This window comes from Pan paniscus, chromosome 16 (genome assembly GCF_029289425.2).
Source record: "Pan paniscus chromosome 16, NHGRI_mPanPan1-v2.0_pri, whole genome shotgun sequence".
NCBI lineage: Eukaryota > Metazoa > Chordata > Mammalia > Primates > Hominidae > Pan > Pan paniscus.
This window is the reverse complement of record NC_073265.2, coordinates 69,512,407-69,520,819: the sequence shown is the minus strand read 5'-3', so window position 1 is coordinate 69,520,819 and position 8,413 is coordinate 69,512,407.

The window sequence follows — 8,413 nt, the reverse complement described above, 5'->3', positions numbered from 1 at the left end:
CCCAATATTATAAGCCAAACATTTTTCCACATTGCTCTATGATCTCCATTAGCATTCTCTAATGACAGTCAACTCTTTGCATTTGTGGGTCCACCTTCCATGATTTAATAGCTCCCTTGCTGTTGGCACTGGGCTCTCACTGAACACCAGGCTCAGCACTGAAGCTTTTCATGTGTCACCTGGCTTAATCCTGACAGCATCCCTAAAATCAGACCCCATCGTATCCCCATTTAAAAGTGAGGAATGCGGGACTCAGAGATGGTGAATAAGGAGCCCAAACCTTCTTAAACAATAGGTAGCGGAGACAGAATTTGAACCCATGGTGGTAGCCAGGTTTTCTCTATGGTGGGTCATCATTGCTTTCAGAAGCCCATCTAGGGCTTCATGCCTCCCAGACCCCTTGTCCTTCCTGGCACCTCCACGACCCCAACTCACTGGCACAGTAAGACCCTCCCCAGAACAGGCTCCCAAAGCACTCAAGGTAATGTGGCTCTTTACTGAAGGTTGTGAGGGTAGACAAGAGAGGGTGACATTGTGTACCACTCAGCAGGACTTCCTAAAGTGTGTTTTAATTGTGTCTTTCTCTCTTGACAAAATTGTGTCTTTCTGTCTTACAAAATGTCACACACACACACACACACACACACACATAGCTACTTAAAATTCCCTCTCTCCCGCCTAGCTTCCTCCCTCTGCCCCTTTGCTCCCTCCCTGCCTCCCTCTCCCCCACTGCCTCCCTCCAAAGTCCCCCTTCTTGCTGTGCTCCAGCCTCAGCTCCCAAACCTCCTTCAGGGCCACCTGCCCCGGAACAGGCTTCTCCTCTGCTTCCCATTCCTCTCCCAGAGAGTTTCTGCTGACTGTCTCTTTCCTTAAGCAGAACTACTTGTCCCTATCTTGGCTCTCCAGCTCTCTTCTCCATGCTCCATTCAGCATGATGTGATCCTAGATGCAAACCCAAGATGCAGGCCAGCTAAGAGTCCTTCCTCTTTAGAAGGTGACAGAGGGCAGTGCACATGTTTATAAGCTAAAAGGGCATTTTTTCAGTCATGTCTTTTCCCTCATACTTTGTGTTTTTCCTTAGGGCACACCCATGTGGAAACAGGGCACAGGAGAGCAGCACATCCCTTTTCAGGTGACTGCAGGTGACTGCAGGTATGAGGGAGAGCATTCCTGAGCTGAGCTGAAACCCGCCTCCCGGTACCTCCTCTTGATGGATCTAGCCCCCTTCTCTGCACCACAAGCCCTCAGGGACCCAGAGCAGAGAAAACCTTGAGTTTTCTTTTCCAGCCAAATGTCCTAAGCCCTTGGAATGGCAGAACCTAGGGAGGCATTATGTCAGTCTGTTTTTGCATTGCTATGAAGAAATACTTGAAGCTGGATAATTATAAAAAAAAGAGGTTTATTTTGGCTCACTGTTCTGCAGACTGTACAGGAAGTATGGTACTAGCATTTGCTTCTGGTGAGGCCTCAAGTAGCTTTCAATCATGGCAGAAGGCAAAGGGGGAACCTAGTGTGTCAGATGGTGAGAGAGGAATCAAGAGAGAGAAGGGAGGTGCCAGATTCTCTTAAACAACCAGATCTCAAGTGAACTCATTGCAGTGGGGAGGATGCCAAGCTATTCGTGGGGTGCCAAGCTGTTCCTGAAGGAGGCCACCTCCAACACTGGGGATCACATTTCAACATGAGATTTGGAGGGGACACACATCCAAACAATATCAGGCATTAGAGCAGGGGGTATGATGCTACTCAGCCACACAGTAACAACTCCAATATCAGGTGTTCAATTTCACAATGTGCCATGTGAGGCAGTTGGATGTGGCAGAAACTGCACCAGACAAGGACTCCAGAGACTTGGGTGCTAGTTCCGGAATTTGGTGCTGAAGTCTTAAGACTTTGGACCAGCTACTCAACTGGTCTTTGTCCTCAGTTTCCTCATCTGCAAAACAAGCATAAGCACTAAGCACTGCCTGCCCTGCCCTGCCTATAAAGAAGTGGTTGGAAATGCAGACGATGTATGAGAAAGGGCTTTGCACACCCTGAGGCTGGTCCAGCTGTCAGGAATCATCTTCTTCCCTTGAGTATCTTCATTTAGGATGGGGTCATCCATCAGCCCTCCCCAAAATGCAAAGAGGAGGGACCGGCTGCCACCAATGCTTGCTTCCCTGCCACCTTTCTAGCCTCTAAAGGGCATGAATCAGCCTGCAGGCTGTGGCCCTGAAGTGCAGGGCAAAGGGTGGGAGGAGGAACTGACCCCACAGTGGCCATACTGTGTCATCCGCAGAGGCAGGGAGCCCAGAGGAGAAGCATAAACAGCAACTGAGATGTAAACAACAGCCAACAGCTGGGAATTTTCCAAAGCTTTCCCTCAAAAGCTGCCTCCTCGGCCCATCTAGGGATGGAATAGGAAATGTCAAAGCGGGAAGAAAGCTCAGGGCTCCCCGTGCCCTGGTCCAGTGGAGAAAAGGAGGCGAGAGAGAGAGAGAGAGAGCAAGGGGCTGCCTCAAAGTCACTTCCAAAGGAACTCTGTCCAGTGTGCCCTTTCCAAGCCGCCTCCTGAAGTAGCCTCTGAGATATTTTCTGAGGGTCTTTAGGTCTCTTTTCCCTGGGTCTATGAGGCTCTCAGGCTGGGATTAAGTTAGGAACTGGCCAACCAGGGCAGGAGCCCAAGGCTGAGCTTTCACAGGGAGACCCTCTCCTAGGAGCCAGCACCCACCACCCAGCATGCCAAGGCAGGGGCCCATCCATCCTTAGGAGACAGCTGTGCCAGGCATCCCATCTGAGCATCCATGCCCCCAACTGGGGCCAACCACCCATGACACAGAATCCAGGAAAACAAAGTCCATGCCCTCATGATTATGCGATCTGGCGGGTAGAAACAGACCACGAATGATTCCACAATTAAGTACATCACATGGCAGGGGAGGAGAGAGGCTCTAAATGCTATAAACAGAAAAAGCAAAGCCAGTGAGACAGAGTGAAAAGGGGAGAGTTATTGTTTTGTACAGAACGATCATGGAAGTTACTTGACAGAGGAGCCCAAGAAGAAGGAAGAAGGCAGTCCTTGCAGATCTCTGGAGAAAGAACAGTGCGAACAGAAGCAGCAGAATGTGTAAAAGCCAGGATCGGAATGAACCAGGTGTGCCAGGAGAATCATTCATTGGCTGTCCTGGCTGAGGAAGCATGAACAAGGGAGCCAGAGGAGGTCAGAGAAGAATGGGAGTGATCTTTTCCAGGGTATATGTCACATTGAAAGACTGGATTTCAACCTGAGTGAAAGTAAAAACTGTTGTTTGTTTGTTTGTTTGTTTTCTGTGCAAAGAAGTGGTATTTTCTGACTTCGATTTTAAAGGAGTAACTCTGGCTGCTGTTTGGAAGAATGGTGGCTTTCAGAATGTATTTTATAGAGCCAATTTAATTAATTAGTAGTTGTAAGTGGGAGTAAGAAAAAGAGCATCAAAACGTAGATTTGAGGCAGAAAGAAATTTGCTGCCCGAACCTCCTTACACATGGCAAAACTGGTCTGTCTGGATGTCCTCCCCTTGTGAGAATCAAGAGAGGACCCTGTTTGGCCAGAACCATGAGTCTGCCAGCCACAGGCAACAAGTCCCCTTTCTGCAGGGCAGTCAGGAGCCTCAGGTCTGGAAGAAATGTCACAGAACTCCTGGGACAACTTTCTCACCCAGTACCAGAGCTGAAGTCCCTCAGCAGCCCTCCAGAGAGTGGCCATTCACCAAGGCTGTGCTGGGAAATGTTTAACAGCTGGTTTGGGGTAGGGGTGGGGGACTCTGATCTGTTGCATTTACCAATTTCTGTGGTGTAAATACTCCAACTATGGCTGATTTCAAGCTACCAATGGCTTAAAAACCACCCAGCAAAATTTCTGATAACTGAACAACTGTGTTCTACAAGCCAGTACAAGCTGGCCGTAGGGCATTAATGCCCTCCATCCTCTGGCTACCTAACTCCTCATACAGAAAGCCTACTGCAGTCAGTCATCATCCATCCCAGCCAAGTGCTTGGGAAAATTTTTTACCAACTGGCTTCTTGTGAATTTCACTGTTGAAATAAACCCCTGAGCCTTTGGCAGGAATTCGGCATGAATAAGTTAGAAGGACATGCCTGCTTTGTGACATGGTGGTCACAGATGCAAGTCACCTGCTGCGTAGAAGGTGCCGATACCTATGAATGTATCAGGATCCCACAGATAAAGACTCTGGGCTTTTGATGGTATCTCTGGGTACAAGCTCATGACAAAGGCAACACTTCTGTGCAGGACAAAGCAAGTAGATTGGTCTGGAAGCTACAGCTGGTGCCATTCTAGGGCTTTTTGTCCTTACCACAAAGAAAGTAGGCTTCTATGTAAGCTGGCTCGGGAGCTCAAATACCCACAGAAACCAGGTGCAAGTGAGTGAGACTTAACTAATTCTGTTGAAGGCGACCTGTGTTTTGAACTTTGGGAGTGACAAAGGAAGTGCCACAGTTAATAACTCAGACATAAATTGGAGGGATTACATTCGTTTACTCCCAGTGGACACTAAACAGGAACAGGTGGGACACTTTATCTCTTTTTAAAGGTTAATAATAAGGGCTGAGCTCACCTATGACATTCTTCTAGATGGCTTACATTCAAAGTTGCATTTGATCTCTACAACAATCCTGCAAACATTGCTATCCCTGTTTCATGACTGAGAAGACATTAAATATGGGTTGAGCATCCTAATCCAAAAGTCTGAAGTCTGGCCGGGCACGGTGGCTCATGCCTGTAATCCCAGCACTTTGGGAGGCCAAAGCAGGTGGATCACTTGGGATCAGGAGTTCAAGACTGGCCTGGCCAATATGGCAAAACCCCATCTCTACAAAAATACAAAAATTAGCCGGGTGTAGTGGCACATGCCTGTAATTCCAACTACTGGGGAGGCTGAGGCAGGAGAATTGCTTGAACCTGGAAGACGGAGGTTGCAGTGAGCCGACATTGTACCGCTGCACTCCAGCCTGGATGACAGAGTGAGACTCTGTCCCCAAAAAACAAAACAAAACAAAAAACATCTGAAATCCAAAATCTGAAACCTTTTGAGCACCAAAATTCCACACTCATGTGATGGGTCTCAGTCAAAACACAGCCAAATCTTTATTAGATGCATAAAATTGTTTTAAAATTTATATAACATTACCTCAGCTTTTGTGTATAAGGTGTATATGAAACATAAATGAATTACATGTTTACACTTGAGTTTCACCTCCAAGTTATCTCATTATGTATATGCAAATATTCCAAAATCTGAAAACATCTGAAATCCAAAACACTTCTGGTCTCAAGCATTTTAGATGAGGGGCACTCAATCTGTACCATGACTTGGCCCTGATTATACACATAGTGAGTTGCAGAGCCAGAACTTGAACCCAGACCTGTCTGACTCCAAGTCCAGCTTTCTTTCCAGTGTATCCCAGTTATCCCCAAGGACGATTTAGCCTATTTGCAGTTTCACAGAATCCGTTAACTGAATGATGACTCTGGTCAAGATTGATGCAATTGTCTTCCCAATGTTCCTGCCACCTTTTTCTACACAGAGCTGTATCAGAACATGGCATCTTTGTCTGTCCCATCCAGTGGTTGTGGTGATCAATGTCATATTCTGTTAGGACCCCATCCCCTTGGCCACAGTTTACTGGTGTATGAAGCTATATTGTTGGCTGTATTGTTACTCTGGCAGAGCTGTAGACTTCCCTATCCCACTGGTATTAGACTTGGCCATGTGAATTACTCTGGCAGCAGCTTTAAGTGTTAGCCCATGGTTTCCTGTGTCTTCTCTTTTTATCTGCCATGAGACGAAAATCCTCCAGTTGTAAATTACTTCTTCCCAAGTAAAGTTCCCAACATGGAGCCAAGCCACAGCCAACCCACAATGGACATGAAGCACATGCAAGAGGTAAACTCTGTTGTTGTAAGGTACTGAGATTTAGGAACTGTTTGTTACTACAGCATAACCCAGCCTATCCTGACTGATGCCCAAGGGAATAGATATTCTCCCAAGCTGGGTTAAGGAAGCCCTGGTCTGGAAATTTTAAACCTAAGGACCAAGAAAATTAATTTATTTGGGTGACTGAAGAAGTTACATAAAACTCAGGTGACTGCCATATTTTCATGGATTGAGGAGGAGAGGACACCAGTGTAGAATTAAACAGATGAAACTGATGCCCAGACAGAAGCAGAAACAGGGAGTAGATGGAGAATCCTTAGAGGTGATGATGACAGCAGTTCTTTAGAGTAAATTGCATCTTGGTTCTTACTGTGCCTTGGTTGTCTTACTCTCTCTGGATTCTCTAAACCTTCAAGAGAATATGCCTTATTTTTTAAACCAGTGTAAGTTGTATTAAATAATTTCTGTATTTTGCAATTAGAGCCCTAACATATATATCTAACTTTACAGATGAGACACTAGTCATGAAGAATGGGTGGGACCTGCCCGTGTTCTCAGCACCCCTTTTGATAGCAGCAAGATTCACTTGACATAGCCCAGTGCACGATCTTCATTCAGCCAGAGGCAGCAGGAGGTGCATGGGGGATACTTGGGGTTTACCTGCTGCTGGGAACTCCCATGATCCTCCAGGCTGAGTCCTAACCAGGTATCTCAGCAGTCAGAATTTGAAGGGAGAAATAACAAGCTTGCAGAAAGCCTAGACTATCAAGACACTAAGGCATGGAATCATAAAATGGGAATTTCCCCCCAGGATTTTGTTTTCCTGTTTTTCTAAATATTTAAAAAACATGGCCAGGTGCGGTGGCTGATGCCTGTAATCCCAGCACTTTGGGAGGCCAAGGCGGGTGGATCACCAGGTCAGGAGATCGACACCATCCTGGCTAACACGGCGAAACCCCGTCTCTACTAAAAATACAAAAAATTAGCTGGGTGTGGTTGCAGGCACCTGTAGTCCCAGCTACTCTGGAGACTGAGGCAGGAGAATGGCCTGAATCTGAGAGATGGAGCTTGCAGTGAGCCGAGATTGTGCCACTGCACTCCAGCCTGGGTAACAGAGAGAGTCTCTGTCTCAAAAAACAAAAACAAAACAAAAAAAAATGTATATTCATAATACCAAAACCTAAGCCATTTAGAAAAGTACAATGAAGAAAGTAAAAACTCTCCTGAAATCCCATCACTCAGAAAGAAAGGCTGTTAATATGCTAGTGATTATTCATCCAGATATTTCTCTCTGTCTATATGTATAATCACATGTAAATAGATTCAACATTATGCAAATGGAATCATATAAGTATGTGGTTTTGAAATTTTCTTTTTTCACTTAACAATATGTTATAACTATCTTCTATGTCAGTAAGTACAGAATTATATTGTCATTTTTAACACCTATTTGGTATTCCATCCTATGGATGCATTTATTCTGGCATGCTATCATGGGATTCCATTCAGTACACAACATTGCATAACAGCTGAGAGTGTGGTCTCTGGAGCGACAACACCTTGCTTTAAATCCTAGTCCTCAATTTTCCAGCTATAAGACCTTGAGAAAGTTGCTTGCCTCTCTGTGTGTTTTGTCTTCTGCAGAATGGAGATGCTAATAGTACTTTCTTACAGTGTTTCTGTTTTGTTTTGTTCTGATGATTAAACAAGTTATTACACAGGCAGTGTTTAGAATAATGCCTGCATCGGCCCAGCACTGTGGCTCATGCCAGTAATCCCAGCTCTTTGGGAGGCCAAGCCAGGAGGATCACTTGAGCTTAAGAGTTTGAGACCAGCCCAGGCAACATGGCAAACCATGTCTCTACCAAAAACAAACAAACAAAACAAAACAAAACAAAAATTAGCCAGACGTGCTGGCATGCACCTGTAGTCCCAGCTACTTGGGAAGTTGAGGTGGAAGGATCGCTTGAGTCTGAGAGATCCAAGCTGCAGTAAACTGAGATCACACCACTGTACTCCAGCCTGGATGACAGAGGGAGACCCTGTCTCAAAAACAAAGAATAAAAAAGAATAATGCCTGCATCACACATCACAGTAAGTCTCATTGCATAGTATTATGATTTAATTATATTTCAATAACTAATCCCCTATTGACAGATATTTGGGTTGTTTCCAATATTCTACTATTATAAATTATTTCTGCAAAGCAACAAACATCTGCTATATATGTTTTGTCCACTTGTCAGATGATGCCTTTAGATAAGTTCTTGAAAATGAATTTGCTTGTACATAAAGTATTCAATTTGATATTTGTCCTCAAACTGCTTTCTAGAAATATTGTACCAAATTACATTCTCATAAACAGTGAGAGAGAATGCCCATTTTTCCAGACCCTTCAGCAGCACTGAATTTGTTCAATATTTTAAAATTTGCCAGCTAGTAGGTAAAAAGTACAACTTCCTAAATTTTTTATTTGCATTTATTTCACTGCTAGA